This window comes from Triticum dicoccoides, chromosome 3B, assembly GCF_002162155.2.
Source record: "Triticum dicoccoides isolate Atlit2015 ecotype Zavitan chromosome 3B, WEW_v2.0, whole genome shotgun sequence".
In the NCBI taxonomy this organism is placed as follows: domain Eukaryota; kingdom Viridiplantae; phylum Streptophyta; class Magnoliopsida; order Poales; family Poaceae; genus Triticum; species Triticum dicoccoides.
The window spans coordinates 346,928,724-346,948,703 of record NC_041385.1 but is presented as its reverse complement, the minus strand read 5'-3'; positions in this window follow the sequence as shown (position 1 = coordinate 346,948,703).

The following is a 19,980-nucleotide window of genomic DNA, read 5'->3' as shown; positions in this document are numbered from 1 at the left end:
CACCAGAGCCTACAATTCCCTAGCAAGTTCATATATCAAATGCAAATGCTCCTATTTTGCCAAGGCCAACTAAAACAGTGCCTATGGCTTCCCCAGTTCATGAAGCAAATCCTCCTCAACAAAATGTTTTGGATGAAGGTGAAATTCCTCAGACTTCTCCCCAGGCATCTCCTGCCTGTGTTGAACCTAATGATTCGGTTCCTCCCTCTGCTCCTCAAACGACCCCCGAAGAACATCATCATTAGTCCCCAGTGCCTGATAATGCTACAGTTTCAAATGCTAAAGTGTCTGATCCCTCTCCACTATGAATTTCACTCAACACTGCATGAAGAACTTCAGATGTTGGTCCTTCCGCATCAAAATCAGCTTATGCTCATCAGTCAGATTCAGTAATTTATGGCGATGAAGTGATCTCCCTTGAAGATGAGCTCAAATACCCTTATCGTCGCGAGCAACTGCCCTAGTTTTGTATCAGCCTTGGTGTGAAAGGGCCTGATAGAGGCAAAGGTGTCCCGATGTTTCGATGAGATGGATGCTATCGTTTTCTGTGGGAGTCGACCTTGACGGTCCGACTACGAATGTGCGAGACGTCGCGCCTTAGCAATCGCTAAACCAACTTCCGAGCGTTATTGACCACGACGGAGCACGATCAACCTGACCACGAAGGTCTGTTTCCTGCGAGCAAACGAAGAACAAGCAAGAAACTAAGATTGCAATCTGGATATTGCGAATATAAGAGGAAAGCTTTATTAATGAAGGTGGTGTTCTGTGACGCCTTTGTCTAGTCGTTGAACACAAACAAAGTACGCGAAGTTGCAGCTATTGCGAACTTTTAATCTAAACAAAACCCAAAGTCTAAACGGTGCCCTAAGGGCTGTATATATGGAGGAAGAGGGGGAATTTCGGGGCCCTTGGTGGAGGGGTCAGAAACCAACCCTATCTCTTGGTTCCCCACACATACGGACTCTAAAAATAGCCTATACTTATGTATTTTGAAATTACATGGGCCTGGCCCAATAAAAAGGTGACGCAGCACCTAGAATAGCCTTTGGACGAAATTTATGAAGTGCCATCTTGTATATTTCGTCCAAGGCTCCATGCACTCATTATGGTGGCTTCAAAGTACTGAAATCATCACTTGTAACTCCGTTCTTGTTCCCCTTGTGCATGCCATCATCTCCATGCTTGGTCTTGCTCAAGTGTTCATCCCTCTTATCCATGCTAGGCCCTTCATTTGTAAGCAAAACAAATGTATCCAATTTCGGTAGCATCATATTCTCATGAACATTAGAATCATTACTCAGAAACGAAAGTACCTGATAATTTAATTGGCGTGCGCGAGCTCTAGTAATTGGTCCAGTATATGTAGCAGTAGGGGATGTGGGTGTAACAATGTTATTGATGTCCTCATCAGGGCCACTTTTCTATTGGAACACTCATCCTAAGTTCTTTCAAGAGAGTCCATACAACAAGGCCCACACTTCCGAATCTCCTCGGTTCTGGACTCAGGAACAGGCAATATTTTATTCTCGGATTCTTTATTGCATCCGCAAGATTTTTTGTGACGCCCGGATAATTAGCTACAGTAATCCCACGTTAATGATGCCATGTCACCACAGTTACAGTTGCTAATCTCGCGCTAGTTCGAAATCGATTCGAATTCAAGTTCAAAATCTCGCAAACAATAAAAGTTTTCAAATATTAATACTAAAATGTTCGGAGTGAGCCAAATAATGCATAAGTAGTAATGGTGGAGAAACCACATTGTTATAAAAGGTTTAAATGCACTTAGGTAATTAAAACAGTAGTTAAAACATTTAAATAAATACATATAGGATTACATTAAATATTAAACTATTTTGTTTTGGGTTAATAATTACTGTGGTAGTAGTATAATTATAAATGCAAGTTTAGGTACTAGTGGTGATTTTCATAAAACAGAAACTAAGAGGAAACAAAAAAATAGAAAAGAATAATAACTAAAAAGAAAAGAACAAAACAGAGAACAAAAATACCCGACTCGCCACCCCTCTCGCTCCTCTTCCCCGACCCCATCTGGACCGGGAAGGGGCAACGAGCCCGATGCCTCCTTCACCAACGCCTTAACTGTGCGCCACCACCATCACCCGAAGACCTCGCCGTCGCCGGAGACCCGCGCCACCTCGACTCCGTCGACGAACGCGTCCCCGTCCTCCTCCCCAACGGCCGCCCTTGAGCCTCGTCGTCCCCTGGTCTCTACTGGACCACAAGGAGCCCAACTCCTCTCCTCCTCTCCCTTGTCCCCGTGCGCACGTACGTGCACGTACTCTCCGTGGACACCGCGCCCCTCATCCGCTCCCGTGCGCTCGCCCACATCCACCCATGCACGCGCTCACCGTGGTCGGGTCGCGCCTTGGTCGCGCGCCGCTCCATTCGTCTACACCACGGCACGCGCGCACCCCCGCTCCGCCTACACCCAGGGCTGCGCCTCCTCCTGCATGGCCACTGGCCGCTCGCCGGCTCCCTGGACCGCCACCCCATGTCCGTCCCGCGAGGCCCTACTCCTGCGCCGCGCCGGCACGTAGCCCCGACCCCCTGCGCTGTTGCGGTTGCTCGTCGCTGTGGCCGCCGGTGCCCAGTGTCGTTTCTTCCCTATCGGCCTGGGCGGGTGCCCGGCGCCCGTTCCAGGCGCCCGCTTGCGCTAAACCCATTATGGCTCTTAGGGCCAATGACATGTGGGACCCAGCCCAGAACATTTTTATCAAAAAAAAGAACTAAAAATAATAACAATAATAAAAATATTAATTAATTAATTAAAGAATTAATTAACTCAATTAATCATAATTAGATTAACCTAATCACTAATTAACCTAATTAACTGTTAGTTAATGAATTAGTCAATGACATGCGGGACCCTCACCTCAGTTTGACCAGTCAACACCTCTGTTGGCTGCTGACATCGTGCTGACGTCATGATGATGCAATAATACTAATTCCGAATTAATTTAGTAATAATAATTAGAACATGATTTAAATCTTCAAAATTTAATAGAAAATAAACCGTAGCTCGGATGGAAAAACTGTGTACATGAAAGTTGCTCAGAACGACGAGATGAATCCAGATACGCAGCCTGTTCGTCCGCCATGCGTCCCTAGTATAGTGAACCTGCAACATTTCACCTCCGGTTCATCTGTCCGAAAATGCGAAACACCGGGGATTCTTTCCCAGATGTTTCCCCCTTTCGCCGGTATCACCTACTACCGTGTTAGGGCACACCTAGCACCGTTCGTTGTCATGTCATGCATCGTCGTGCATATGTTTGCATTATATTTATTGTTTCTTCCCCCTCTTCTCTCGCTAGACACCGAGGCCGACGTTGCTGCTACCCAGTTCGACTATGGAGTTGACGACCCCTCCTTCTTGCCAGAGCAACCAGACAGGCCCCCTTTGATCACCAGATATCGCCTATTCTACCCTTTACTGCTTGCATTAGAGTAGTGTAGCATGTTACTGTTTCGGTTAATCCTATTCTGTTACATAGCCTGTCATTGTTGCTACATCTGTTGACACCTTACCTGCAATCCTAAATGCTTAGTATAGGATGCTAGTTTATCATCTGTGGCCCTACATTCTTGTCCGTCTGCCTTGATATACTATCGGGTCGTGATCACTTGGGAGGTGATCATGGGTATATACTATCCATACATACATACTATACAGATGGTGACTAAAGTCGGGTCGGCTCGTTGAGTTCCCGCGAGTGATTCACGGATTGGGGGCTAAAAGGACATTTGTCCCGACAGCCCTCTATGTGGATCTTTGTGGTGGAGCCACGGGGCAGGTTGAGACCACCTAGGCGAGAGGTGGGTCTGGCCTTGGTCGGCGTTTGCGGTTACTTCATAATAACATGCTTAATGAGATCTTGGTATTTGATCTGAGTCTGGCCACTGGCCCATACGCACTAACCAACTACATGGGAATAGTTATGGGCACTCGACGTCGTGGTATCAGCCAAAGCCTTCATGACGTCAGCGACTGAGCGGCGCGCGCCGGATTGGATTGTAAGCCTGCTCTTGTATTAAGGGGGCTAGGTCTGCTTCCGGCCGCCCATGCAACATGGAGGTGTGCAATGGGTGATGGGCCCAGACCCCTGCGTGCATAGGATTTAGACCGGCGTGCCGACCTCTCTGTTGTGCCTAGGTGGGGCTACGGCATGTTGATCTTTCGAGGCCGGGCATGACCCACGAAAGTGTGTCCGACCAAATGGGATCGAGCGTGTTGGGTAATGTGGTGCACCCCTGCAGGGAAGTTTATCTATTCGAAAAGTTGTGTCCCTCGGTAAAAGGACAACCTGGAGTTGTACCTTGACCTTATGACAACTAGAACCGGATACTTAAAAAAACACCCAGACAAGTTCCACAGACAACCCAGTGATCGCTTTTCCACACGGCGACGAGGGGAGGATCACCGGGTAGGATTATGCTATGCGATGCTACTTGGAGGACTTCAATCTACTCCCTTCTACATGCTGCAAGAGGGAGGTTGCCAGAAGCGTAGTCTTCGATAGGACTAGCTATCCCCATCTTATTCTGGCATTCCAAAGTTCAGTCCACCAATATTGCCTCTTCACACATATACCCATGCATATGTAGTGTAGATCCTTGCTTGCGAGTACTTTGGATGAGTACTCATGTTGTTTTTCTCCCCCTTTTCCCCCCTTTCCTTTCTTCCTGGTTGTCACAAGAAGATGCTAGAGCCCAGGAGCCATACGCCACCGTCGACAATGACTCCTACTACACCGGAGGTGCCTACTACTACATGCTGGCCGCTGACGACGACCAGGAGTAGTTTAGGAGGGTCCCAGGCAGGAGGCCTGCGCCTCTTTCGATCTGTATCCTAGTTTGTGCTAGCCATCTTATGGCACCTTGTTTAACTTATGTCTGTACTCAGATATTGTTGCTTTCGCTGACTTGTCTATGATCGAGCACTTGTATTCGAGCCCTCGAGGCCCCTGGCTTGTATTATGATGCTTGTATGACTTATTTTATTTGTAGAGTTGTGTTGTGATATCTTCCCATGAGTCCCTGATCTTGATCATACACGTTTGCGTGTATGATTAGTGTACGATTGAATCGGGGGCGTCACAAGTTGGTATCAGAGTCGACTACCTGTAGGAATCCCCCTTCCACACTCCTTGGCCGAAGTCGAGTCTAGACATTGCAAAACTTTTTATTAACATGGTTGTGTGTCTTACGGGCCCACGTCGCCATTTTGGTGGTATTAGGATCTTTTACTCCTCGATCTTTACTCTGGAACTCTGATCTCTCTTCTATTCGGGTAAAATGAATTTACTAACTCTGACTCTAGGTTCTCATAACTACTCCCTCCCAGAGGGCCGCTTATCACAGATGATCGCCCGCTTCACTAGAAGATTCCGAAGATACTCTCCGATGTTCCCTTGAGACTTGGTGCCTGTTGCTTTTGCAATTCCCTATCATCGATATACCCCTATGGATAACCACATACGATTGCCATTCATACAATCATTCCTCGTTGATCTTGTTATTACAAGATACCCTGAAATTCTCTCTATTGTTCCGGGTATACTTTGTGCCTACTGCCTTGCAGTTCCATGACACATAAATACCCCTACGGATAATTCCTCGCACATGCCGAGTATCCGCTCATCCCTAGTTGTTTATGTGTTTCACAAAAGTCCTTGAAATACCCTTCGACTTTCTGAAGATCCTCAGCAGCCCATTGCTCTTGATTTCCTTGCCTTCCTGCATTATGGTTAAGTCCATACTTTTAGTAATCTCTGTTGACATCCTCTGTCACTATCTTTTCAAGTCACTTGATTCGATATGTTACGAATGCTCGCAATCCTCAATCAGATCCTAGAATTCATCCTTCCGGCTTGGACATCATTTTGAACATGAGCTGGTCCTCGACCAATCAAGTTGTCATTGAATGTACCGCTAAGTCTATTCAACTTATCCATTCTTAATCAGAGCGTTTGCTTCTGATCCCTTCAATTTGGAATCATAATTCCTTTGTATTTAAACTTCGGTTTATTCAGATGATTCCATAACCTATTGCATTTGCATTCTTTCCTCTTCTGCTTGAGTACCTATACTCACATCAGATCCTTTGTGGACCATCAAGTAATTTGTTGGATTGTTATCTGATAGTGTCCTTCACATTTGATCACCTTGTGAGTTCTTTCCCTGATACATAATGTCTTTGGTAAATTGTATCCTCTCCCTTTGTCAACCATGCTCTGCTTTCGAGCTATTGTTCATTACTCCTGAAGCTCACGGTATATGTTCCTAAGATGCCCCGATGGGTTGAACGAATGCCTTTCCTAATCTGTGTGAACCCAAAAGATTTCACGGGTCATACTCCTCTGGTAATTCACTAGGTAGTTCTTCACCTTCACTTAATTTTAACAGAGCAGTGAGTGAAAGGTTATGCATTGGAGAAGTGGGAGTCGACCTTGAACTTTGTGTTCATGACCATGGACACGATGTAGATCCTATCATGAAGCTTCTTGTAGTAATAACTATTCCCTTGATATAATATCCATCGGTATCGGTGAATTGATCCTTTGCAATTGTGGTTCCGACCATATGTTCTTCTTTGATTCCATTTCTCAGGCAAGTGAAAACACTGGTCTTCTGTAGATCAATACATCTCCGCACCCCCTATGTCGATCTTCCTTCGTGTAATACCCTCCAGTATCTCGAGAGTATCAAAGGACTGTGTTGCTTCTTATGAGTATTCATCTAGTATTGCTTCTCACCGATTTCATATTTCCCCCGGGTTCTGAGTTATTTCACTCGAGAACACCGATAAGTGAATTGATTCCACACTTCGATTCAATAACTCTAAGTAATTCTTGTTGCTTATGGATTTAATAATCCTTCAAGCCATTCCTAGCCTGATCGGCTATATCCTTATAGTGCAACTTTTTAACTGTGCTACTTGGTCCATATTCCCTGAGCACCACTTTTGATGATGAGCTATGCTTCCGTCGATTTTCCTTGTCATATCATTTCGCCTTAAACAGCAAGCTTGATTTCGAGTTTGTGTTGTACTCGTGGTTCAAATAACCTTACGCTTCATCTTTCCTTTGACTTGATATCATCGACGATCGATTACACCTTCGTAAAATCTCTCGACAATTGTGTCATGATCATCATCAACATTTTGAGCTCTTCCCGGATATCGATTGAATTCATGAAGAGAAATACCATCCTTGCCCTCGATGATTTGTGATATCATCGACCACTTTATTGCCTTCCGTTCAACACAAACTTGTTAGTTTTTTGTGTTATACCTTGAGATCCATGCTATCCAGCAATTGTTCTTCTTTACCTTGGAGTATTACCATCTTTTATGTCAAGAAAGTCGTGAGAATTTCACCACCTCTTAAGAATTCTTGATACAGGTGATACTTCTTGCCATATTCGATCATTACTTGGTCCCTGTGTTGTTTCTAACTGGAAAACCGACAATTGAACTATGATGTGCGACTTCAAAACTTCTAGCAACCCTAATGCTTTGAATTTAATGGTCGATATTTCATTCTTAGACCATTGGTTATCGAATCACCATTCTAACACTGATCATGCTACCTAAGCCCATATTTTGGTGCACCTTTCAACCAATGTTTAACTGTGAATGTTTTCCTCGAGCATACCTTGTTATATCATTTGATCTGACAAATGTTATCTCCTTGTTCACATAATTGTGGAATCCATCTTATTGGTAATCTCGAGGAATTGTCACTGAGTCCATCAGCCACCTCCTCGTCCTCTCTTTTTTTACTGATGAACTCTTGTTTTGGAACTCGCTTCTATAGTTCATTTCCCAAGAATTTTACAATGTCATCTCGTCAATTTGTGTTGTACCTTTTCTTCTCAGGTATCCCGAGTCTGAGGATTTTGACACCAATCAGATCCGAATCTCGGTCAGATATGATGGTTGGGACATATTTCCAAGAGTTATAACGTTGGTCTTTATATGACCCGGTAAGGTGATGTCATGCCTAGCACACCTGGCCCGAGGCCCCGTTGTTATATATTTCGTTTCAGCAAGGTTATCCATTCTTCCTTGAGGAAATTGTAAGACTTATTTGACAAGTTATTCCTGATGGATCCTTTGTGTTTCCAAAGACTGACCTTTACCTATTGACCATGTCAATGCTATCTCGAAGCAAGTGTATGGTACTCCGATTTTCAACAAGAACATTTGAAGCCCAATGCTAAATGTTTCCTGCTCTATTATCCAAACACCGTTGTATGGGTAATGTCATGAAATTTCTCTTCCCTACCCAAGGAGTTTTCTACATTATATCCTGTCATGTATATCATGCTCTGCTTGTCCTTGGGAAGGATATACCCTTGGGATATGTGTTTAAACACATTTTCCTTTCCATTGTTTTGTTTAATCTGATGATCACATTTTCCTTTCCATTGTTTGGTTTAACCCTTTCTTGTGACCTATATGATCTAAGAAGTATTATTGTCCTGCTTATGTAACCACCTCGGTGTACAATTCTGTCAGTAAGACCCTGTTACTATTGTTGATAACATTTCGGTAACCACCGATGGATGAGAACTTTGCCTATTGGTCCGCCTCGTTTCAACGAGCAGGAAAATGGTTCTCTTCGTCCCTCGCCCTTGGTACCGACGTTGTTACTGACATATAACTGACAGGCTAACCTCTGACATGCCTTGCTTACATGATCGTGCAAGACGTCATCACCCTTCCTGCTTTTAACCCACATGGTGGGCCCATAACCCACAGTTCCATAGGATCGAAACCTGACTCTCCTGTACGCCACTGTTTTCCTCAGGTTTGGCTTCGTATGTAATTCACGAGTCACCTTCCGAGAAATCATCAATTCGGGTATCAGACACCATACTTATTCCTGTTTCTCTGAACCCCTTCACACTATGTTCAGGCATCGAACGATTGCATATCCGCTTGAAACTCCTTATTGTACCTTCTTACTTTTCTCTCAATGTTTTCCTAAGTTTCAACTTTAGAGATACCTTGGGCCAAGATCCCTGGGCTAATTACCGAATATCAGTCCTTGCAGGCATCTGCCCTTGTAGTTTTCTCTCCTGTCCTTTTCGTAAGTATGATGGAGTTCCTGAAGAAAGGATGATGACTTGCAGCAGAGAAATGAAGACAACAATGTAATGGATCGACCTCTTCGACAAGAGCAACCATGACCGAGAAGACTCATTAGAATTTCGTAACCAAAATTTCCCCCCTACTCTACCTCTTCAAATCTTGGGACGAGATTTCTTGTAGTGGAGGAGAATTGTGACGCCCGGATAATTAGCTACAGCAATCCCACGTTAATGATGCCACGTCACCACAGTTACAGTTGCTAATCTCGCGCTAGTTCGAAATCGATTCGAATTCAAGTTCAAAATCTCGCAAACAATAAAAGTTTTCAAATATTAAAACTAAAATGTTCGGAGTGAGCCAAATAATGCATAAGTAGTAATGGTGGAGAAACCACATTGTTATAAAAGGTTTAAATGCACTTAGGTAATTAATTAAAACATTTAAAAATATACATATAGGATTATATTAAATATTAAACTATTTTGTTTTGGGTTAATAATTACTGTGGCAGTAGTATAATTATAAATGCAAGTTTAGGTACTAGTGGTGATTTTTACAAAACAAAAACTAAGAGCAAACAAAAAATAGAAAAGAATAATAACTAAAAAGAAAATAAATAAAATAGAGAACAAAAATAAAGAGGAGGACCCCCCTGGCCAACTGGGCTAGATGACCCAGCCGACCAGCCCATCTGGCCCTAACCGGTCCAGCCCCACTCCCTTAACCACCCCCTACGACCAAACCCTAACCCCTATCCACCCCACTCGCCCCCTATAGTCCCCTCTCTCTCGGTCGCTCCTCTCCCCCTCACCCGATCCGATCTGGAAGGAGATCGAACCCCCCCCAACGCTCGAGGTCGCTGCCCATGGCGCCACCCCGACGGCCGCGCCCCGCCACCCGTCTCTGATACGTCCATTTTGCATCATGCTTTTATATCAATATTTATTGCATTATGGGCTGTTATTACACATTATATCTCAATACTTATGGTTATTCTCTCTTATTTTACAAGGTTTACCATGAAGAGGGGGAATGCTGGCAGCTGGAATTCTGGCTAGAAAAGGAGCAAACATTGGAAACCTATTCTGCACTGCTCCAAAAATCATGAAACTCCACGAAACATGTTTTTGGAATTTATAAGAATTATTGAGCGAAAGAAATACACCAGGGGGCCCATACCCTGTCCAGGAGAGAGGAGGGCGCCCCCCCCTACAGGGCGCGCCCCTTATCTCCTGGGCCCTCTGGTGGGCCTCCGGTGTCCATCTTGTGCTATATTAGAGCTTTTACCCTAGAAAAAATCATGGGTAAGCTTATGGGACGAAACTCCGCCGCCACGAGGCAGAACCTTGGCAGAACCAATCTAGGGCTCTGGCGGAGCTGTTCTGCTGGGGACACTTCCCTCCGGGAGGCGGAAATCATCACCAACGATCCTCTCATCAGGAGGGGGTCAATCTCCATCAACATCTTCACCAGCACCATATCCTCTCAAAACCCTAGTTCATCTCTTGTATCCAATCTAGTATCAAAACCACAAATTGGTACCTGTGGGTTGCTAGTAGTGTTGATTACTCCTTGTTGTTGATGCTAATTGGTTTACTTGGTGGAAGATCATATGTTCAGATCCTTTATGCATATTATTACCCCTCTAATTATGAACATGAATATGCTTTCTGAGTAGTTACGTTTGTTCCTGAGGACATGGGTGAAGTCTTGCTATTAGTAGTCATGTGAATTTGGTATTCGTTCGATATTTTGATGAGATGTATGTTGTCTTTTCCTCTAGTGGTGTTATGTGAACGTCGACTACATGACACTTCACCATTATTTGGGCCTGGAGGAAGGAATGGGGAAGTAATAAGTAGATGATGGGTTGCTAGAGTGACAGAAGCTTAAACCCTAGTTTATGCGTTGCTTCATTAGGGGCTGATATGGATCCATATGTTTAATGTTGTGGTTAGGTTTACCTTAATACTTCTTTTGTAGTTGCGGATGCTTGCAATAGGGATTAATCATAAGTGTGATGCTTGTCCAAGTAAGGGAAGTACCCAAGTGCCAGTCCACCCACATATCAAATTATCAAGGTACCGAACGCGAATCATATGAACATGATGAAAACTAGCTTGACGATAATTCCCATGTGTCCTCGGGAGCTCCTTTCTCATTATTAGAAATTGTCCAGGCTTATCCTTTGCTACATAAAGCATTGGGCCACCTTGTTGCACTTTATTTACTTTATTTACTTGTTACCCGTTACTATTTATCTTATCACAAAACTATCTATCACCTACAATTTCAGTGCTTGCAGAGAAAACCTTACCGAAAACCGCTTATCATTTCCTTCTGCTCCTCGTTGGGTTCGACACTCTTCCTTATCGAAAGGACTACGATTGATCCCCTACACTTGTGGGTCATCAAGACTCTTTTTTGGCGCCGTTGCCGGGGAGTGTAGCGCTTTGGGTGGGTGGAACTTGGTAAGGAAACATTTATATAGTGTGCTGAAATTTTCTGTTACTTGTCACTATGGAAACTAATCCTTTGAGGGGCTTGTTCGGGGTATCTTCACCCCAACCGGAAGAGCAAAGAGTTGCTCCTCAACCTACTGAACTTTATGAAAATATTTACTTTGAGATTCCTTCGGGTATGATAGAGAAACTGCTAGCTAATCCACTTGCAGGAGACGGAACATTGCATCCCGATTTACACCTTATCTTTGTGGATGAAGTTTGTGCATTATTTAAGCTTGCAGGTATTCCCGATGATGTTGTCAAAAGGAAGGTCTTCCCTTTATCTTTGAAGGGAGATGCATTGACATGGTATAGGCTATGTGATGATACGAGATCTTGGAATTATAAGCAATTGAAGTTGGAATTTCACCAGAAGTTCTATCCTATGCATCTTGTTCATCATGATCGTAATTACATATATAATTTCTGGCCTCTTGAAGGAGAAAGCATCGCTCAAGCTTGGGGGAGGCTTAATTCAATGTTATATTCATTCCCCCAATCATGAGCTCTCTCGGGAAATGATTATTTAGAACTTTTATGCTCGGCTTTCTCTTGATAATCGCAACTTGCTCGATACTTCCTATGCTGGTTCTTATATGCTGAAGACTATTGATTTCAAATGGGACTTATTGGAAAGAATTAAACGCAGCTCTGAAGATTGGGGTTCCGACGATGGTAAGGAGTCGGGTATGACACCTAAGTTCGATTGTGTTAAATATTTTATGGATACCGATGCTTTTCGTGGATTTAGCGCTAAGTATGGACTTGACTCTGAGATAGTAGCTTCTTCCTGTGAATCTTTTTCTACTCATGTTGATCTCCCTAAAGAGAAGTGGTTTAAATATAATCCTCCTATTGAAGTGAAAGTAGTTGCACCTATTACAGTTGAAGAAAAGACTATTACCTATAGTGATCCTATTGTTCCTACTACTTATGTTGAGAAACCCCCATTTCCTGTTAGGATAAAAGATCATGCTAAAGCTTCGACTGTTGTTCGTAAGAGTAATACTAGGACTTATACACCTCCCGAGCAAATCAATGTTGAACCTAGTGTTGCTATGGTTAAAGAACTCTTGGATGATGATTTAGATGGGCATGTTATTTATTTCTATGGTGAGATTGCTAATATTGCTAGACCAGATACTAAGATACATAGACCTGTCGTAGGCATTCCTGTTATTTCTGTTAAAATAGGAGATCATTGTTATCATGCCTTATGTGATATGGGTGCTAGTGCTAGTGCAATACCTTATACCTTATATCAAGAAATTATGCATGACATTGCACCCATTGAATTAGAAGACGTTGATGTTACTATTAAGCTTGCTAATAGGGATACCATTAAACCCTTTGGGATTGTTAGAGATGTTCAAGTTTTGTGTGGGAAGGTTAAATACCCTGCTGATTTTCTTGTTCTTGGTTCCCCACAAGATATTTTTGTACCATTATTTTTGGTAGACCCTTCTTGAATACAGCTAGTGCTAAGATTGATCGTGAAAAAGAAATATTGTCACTGTTGGCCTAGATGGAATGTCTCATGAGTTTAATTTTCCTAACTTTCATAGACAACCTCGTGATAGGGAACCACCTAGTAAGGATGAAATTATTGGTCTTGCTTGCATTGCTGTTCCTCCTACTGATCCATTAGAACAATATTTGCTAGACCATGAAAACGATATGTTTATGAAGGAAAGAAACGAAATACATGAAGTGTTCCTTAAACAGGAACCTATGCTGAAACATAACCTTCCCGTTGAAATTCTGGGGGATCCCCCTCCACCCAAGGGTGATCCCGTGTTTGAACTCAAACCATTACCTGATAATCTTAAGTATGCTTATCTTGATGAAAAGGAAATATATCCTGTTATTATTAGTGCTAACCTTTCAGAGAAAGGAGAAGAAAGATTATTGAAAACTCTGAAGAAGCACCGAGAAGCTATTGGATATACTCTGGATGATCTTAAGGGCATTAGTCCCACATTATGCCAACACAAAATTACAGTGGAGAAAGATGCCAAACCAGTTAGAGATCCTCAACGACAACTAAATCCCAAGATGAAAGAAGTGGTAAGAAAGGAGATACTAAAGCTCCTTGAGGCAGGTATTATTTATCCCGTTGCTGATAGTGAATGGGTAAGTCATGTCCATTGTGTTCCTAAAAAGAGAGGTATTACTGTTGTTCCTAATGATAAATATGAATTGATCCCGCAAAGAATTATTACAGGTTATAGGATGGTAATTGATTTCCATAAGCTAAATCAAGCTACTAAGAAAGATCATTACCCTTTACCTTTTATTGATCAAATGCTAGAAAGACTATCCAAACACACTCATTTCTGCTTTCTAGATGGTTATTCGGGCTTCTATCAAATACCTGTGTCAGCGAAGGATCAATCTAAAACTACTTTTACTTGCCCTTTTGGTACTTTTGCTTATAGACGTATGCCTTTTGGTTTATGTAATGCACCTGCTACCTTTCAAAGATGCATGATGGCTATATTCTTTGATTTTTGTGAAAAGATTTGTGAGGTATTCATGGATGACATTTCCGTTTATGGATCCTCTTTTGATGATTGTTTGAGCAACCTTGATCGAGTTTTGCAGAGATGCGAAGACACTAGTCTCGTCCTGAATTGGGAAAAGTGTCACTTTATGGTTAATGAAGGCATTGTCTTGGGGCATAAGATTTCCGAGAGAGGTATTGAAGTTGACAAAGCCAAAGTTGATGCTATTGAAAAGATGTCGTGTCCCAAGGACATAAAGGTATAAGAAGTTTCCTTGGTCATGCCAGTTTTTATAGGAGGTTCATTAAGGACTTCTCTAAAATCTCTAGGCCTCTGACTAATTTATTGCAAAAAGATATTCCTTTTGTCTTTGATGATGATTGTGTAGAAGCATTTGAAATACTTAAGAAAGCTTTGGTCACTGCACCTATTGTTCAGCCACCTGATTGGAATTTACCTTTTGAAATTATGTGTGATGCTAGCGATTATGCTGTAGGTGCTGTTCTAGGGCAAAGAGTCGATAAGAAATTGAATGTTATCCAGTATGCTAGTAAGGCTCTTGATACTGCCCAGAGAAATTATGCTACTACTGAAAAAGAATTCTTAGCAGTTGTGTTTGCATGTGATAAGTTTAGACCTTATATTGTTGATTCCAAAGTTACTATTCACACCGATCATGCTGCTATTAAATATCTTATGGAAAAGAAAGATGCTAAGCCTAGACTCATTAGATGGGTTCTCTTGCTCCAGGAATTTGATTTGCATATTATTGATAGAAAAGGAGCTGAGAACCCCGTTGCAGACAACTTATCTAGGTTAGAGAATGTTCTTGATGACCCACTGCCTATTGATGATAGCTTTCCTGATGAACAATTAGCGGTCGTTAATGTTTCCCGTACTGCTCGTTGGTATGCTGATTATGCTAATTAAATTGTTGCTAAATTTATACCTCCTAGTTTCACATACCAGCAAAAGAAAAAGTTATTTTATGATTTAAGACATTACTTCTCGGATGACCCACACCTTTATAAAGAAGGAGTAGATGGTGTTATTAGACGTTGTGTGCATGAGCATGAACAGGAACAGATCTTACGCAAGTGTCACTCCGAATCCTATGGAGGACACCACACTGGAGATAGAACTGCACATAAGATACTACAATCTGGTTTTTATTGGCCTACTCTCTTCAAAGATGCTCGTAAGTTTGTCTTATCTTGTGATGAATGTCAAAGAATAGGTAACATTAGTAGATGTCAAGAAATGCCTATGAATTATTCTCTTGTTATTGAACCGTTTGATGTTTGGGGCTTTGATTATATGGGACCTTTTCCTGCCTCTAATGGTTATACACATATTTTAGTTGCTATTGATTACGTTACTAAGTGGGTAGAAGCTATTCCAACTAGTAGTGCTGATGATAACACTTCTATTAAAATGCTTAAAGAAGTTATTTTCCCGAGGTTTGGAGTCCCTAGATATCTTATGACTGATGGTGGTTCACATTGTATTCATGGTGCTTTCCGTAAGATGCTTGCTAAGTATGATGCCAATCATAAAATCACATCTCCTTATCATCCGCGGTCTAGTGGTCAAGTAGAGTTGAGCAATAGAGAGCTCAAATTAATTTTGCAAAAGACTGTGAATATATCTAGAAAGAATTGGTCCAAAAAACTTGATGATGCATTATGGGCCTATAGAACTGCATACAAAAATCCTATGGGTATGTCTCCATATAAGATGGTTTATGGAAAAGCGTGGCATATACCTCTTGAACTTGAACATAAGGCATATTGGGCTATTAAAGAGCTCAACTATGACTTCAAACTTGCCGGTGAGAAGAGGTTGTTTGATATTAGCTCACTTGATAAATGGAGAACCCAAGCCTATGAGAATGCCAAGCTATTCAAATAAAAAGTCAAACGCTGGCATGATCAAAGGATAAAAAAAGGTGAGTTTAACGTAGGAGATTATGTGTTATTATTCAACTCTCGTTTAAGCCTTTTTGCAGGAAAACTTCTCTCAAAATGGGAAGGTCCTTACGTTGTCGAGGAGGTCTATCGTTCTGGTGCCATAAAAATCAACAACTTCGAAGGCACAAGTCCGAGGGTGGTAAACGGTCAAAGAATTAAACATTATATTTCAGGTAATCCTATCAATGTTGAAACTAATATTATTGAAACCGTAACCCCGGAGGAATACATAAGGGACACTTTCCAGAATGTTCCAGACTCCGAAAAGGAATAGGTATGTGGTACGGTAAGTAAACCAACTCCAAAACAACTCCAATGGCAATTTTTATCTGTTTTGAAATATTTAAGAATTTTAGGAAGAAAGAAGTGGTCCGAAAGGGACACGAGGCCCCCACGAGAGTGGAGGGCCCCCCCCCCTACTGGGCGCGCCCCTGTCTCGTGGGCACCTCGCGTGCCTCCCGGACTCCGTTTTCTTGCACAGTACGTATTTCGGTCGGTAAAAAATCATTATATATACTCCCGAAGGTTTTGACCACCGTATCACGCAAATATCCTCTCTTTTCGTTTCGAGTTGTTCCTGTTGCAGAATAAAAGTAAGATGTCTTCTCAGGAGTCAGTCGGGGAGAGTCGGGTGTCTCATCCAACACCTGGTCCAGGAGCAAATAGCGACGCTTATCACTTTGTACCATCAACGGAGGACGATATGGAGGCTGATTTGAAAAGGATAGATGCCATGGTAGAAGATCAAGAAGTTACCTCGCGTCTCCGAGCAGAATTCATGATGGGGGAATTACCTAGCCTGGCTATCCCTACTTCGGTCACCCATTCCAATTTTAGATTTCTTTCTTATGAAAATATGAAAAAGAGTTTTACTTGTTCTCCAGAGGCTATGCAGAATCCTTGGGTAAAAGGAGCTTTGGCCGTTATGGGCAAGCTCCGTAAAGAAATTATGGACCTCAAACAACAAGTCAACAAGCTCGAGGAGGAGAACCGTATCTTGAAGGGCATCATCACCAAGAAGATCATAACACCGACAAGGAAGGAGGAAACATAATCACATGGGCATGGGCACTCCCCTTGGCAACTGACAAGCTTGGGGGAGGTGCCCCGGTATCGTATTACCATAACACTCCTATCTTTACCGTTTTATTTAGTTCGATCCTTTTAGTAGTATTTGGATCTAGTAGATTGAAGTTTTGATATCAAGTAGTTTTGAGTTTTGCATTGTGATCTCTTTTTGTAATCGATTCTGTGAGCTATCTATAATAAAGATTAGTGTTGAGTCAAGGGCTTTTCTATGTTGCTATGATCTTGAGAAAGTAGAAAGAATAAAAGAGTTCATATTGATCTTATGGATAGTGATAACTTCACACATAGGAAGTATGAGGCATAAAAATTGTTGAGAGTTGATGAACGTAGCCTTGGTCATCGTTGCAATTAATAGGAAGTGATAAGGAAAGAGAGGTTCACATATAAATATATTATCTTGGACACCTTTTATAATTGGGAGCACTCATTAAGTATGACATGCTAAAAGAGTTGACGTTGGACAAGGAAGACAACGTAATAGTTTATGTTTTCCGACATCTCAGTTAAAGTATATTGTCATTGACCTTTCAAACATGTTGAGCTTGCCTTTCCCCCTCATGCTAGCCAAATTCCTTGCACCAAGTAGAGATACTACTTGTGCTTCCAAATATCCTTAAACCCAGTTTTGCCATGAGAGTCCACCATACCTACCTATGGATTGAGTAAGATCCTTCAAGTAAGTTGTCATGTTGCAAGCAATAAAAATTGCTATCTAAATATGTATGACTTATTAGTGCAGAGAAAATAAGCTTTGTACGATCTTGTTGTGGAAGTAATAAAAGCGACGGACTACATAATAAAGGTCCACATACAAGGGGCAATATAAAGTGACGTTCTTTTGCATTAAGATTTTGTGCATCAACCCTAAACGCACATGGCAACCTCTGCTTCCCTCTGCGAAGGGCCTATCTTTTACTTTATGTTTTTACTTTATGCTTGAGTCAAGGTGATCCTCACCTTTCCATTTTTCATTTTATCCTTTGGCAAGCTCCTCGTGTTTGAAAGATCATGATATATATATCCAATTGGATGTAAGTAAGCATGGGCTATTATTGTTGACATCACCTAAAGGTGAATACGTTGGGAGGCAACACAATAAGCCCCTGTCTTTCTTAGTGTCCGGCTGAAACTCCATAACCACAAGTACTGCGTGAGTGTTAGCAAATGTAGAAGGCTACAAGATAGTTGAGTATGAGAGCTTGCTGAAAATCTCTATTGTTGACTCTTTCTGATGTCATGATAAATTGCAATTGTTTCAATGACTGAGATTATAGTTTGTTAGTTCCCAATGAAGTTTTTGAACCATACTTGACATTGTGAATTGATTGTTACTTGAGTATAAGAAATCATATGATAAAAACTATATATGTTGTTGTTATCAGAATGATCATGATGCCCTCATGTCCGTATTTTATTTTTATCGACACCCCTATCTCTAAACATGTGGGTCATCAGTCTCCGGCTCGCCTCCCCTCTCGCTCCTCTTCCCCGACCCAATTTGGATCGGGAAGGGGCAACGAGCCCGACGCCTCCTTCACTGACGCCTACGCTTTGCGCCACCACCGTCGCCCGAAGACCTCGCCGTCGCTGGAGCCCCGCGCTGCCTCGACTCCGTTGACGCACGCGTCGCCCCCTGGTCTCTACTCGACCGTGAGGACACCAACTCCTCTCCACCTCTCCCATGTCCCCGTGCGCATGTACGTGTACGTACTCACCTCTGTTGACTGTTGATGTCATGCTGATGCAATAATACTAATTTCGAATTAATTTAATAATAATAATTAGAAAGTGATTTAATACTTTAAAATTTAATAGAAAATAAACTGTAACTCGGATGGAAAAACTTTGTACATGAAAGTTGCTCAGAACGACGAGAAGAATCCAGATACACAGCCCCTTTGTGCGCCACGCGTCCCTAGTATAGTGAACCTGCAACATTTCACCTCCGGTTCATCTGTCCGAAAACGCGAAACACCGGGGATACTTTCCCAGATGTTTCCCCCTTTCGCCGGTATCACCTACTACCGTGTTAGGGCACACCTAGCACCGCTCGTTGTCATGTCATGCATAATCATGCATATGTTTGCATTATATTTATTGTTTCTTCCCCCTCTTCTCTCGCTAGACACCGAGGCCGACGCTGGTGCTACCCAGTTCGACTACGGAGTTGACGACCCCTCCTTCTTGCCAGAGCAACCAGGCAAGCCCCCCCTTGATCTCTAGATATCTCCTATTCTACCCTTTACTGCTTGCATTAGAGTAGTGTAGCATGTTACTGTTTCGGTTAATCCTATTCTGTTGCATAGCCTGTCATTTTTGCTACATCTGTTGACACCTTACCTGCAATCCTAAATGCCTAGTATAGGATGCTAGTTTATCATCTGTGGCCCTACATTCTTGTCCGTCTGCCTTGCTATAGTATCGGGCCGTGATCACTTGGGAGGTGATCACAGCTATATACTATACATACATACATACTATACAGATGGTGACTAAAGTCGGGTCAGCTCGTTGAGTACCCGCGAGTGATTCACGGTTTGGGGGCTGAAAGGACATTTGTCCCGACGGCCCTCTGTGTGGATCTTTATGGCGGAGCGACAGGGCAGGTTGAGACCACCTAGGTGAGAGGTGGGCCTGGCCTTGGTCCATGTTCGCAGTTACTTCATAATAACATGCTTAACGAGATCTTGGTATTTGATCTGAGTCTGGCCACTGGCCTATACGCACTAACCAACTACGCGGTAACAGTTATGGGCACTCGACATCGTGGTATCAGCCGAAGCCTTCGT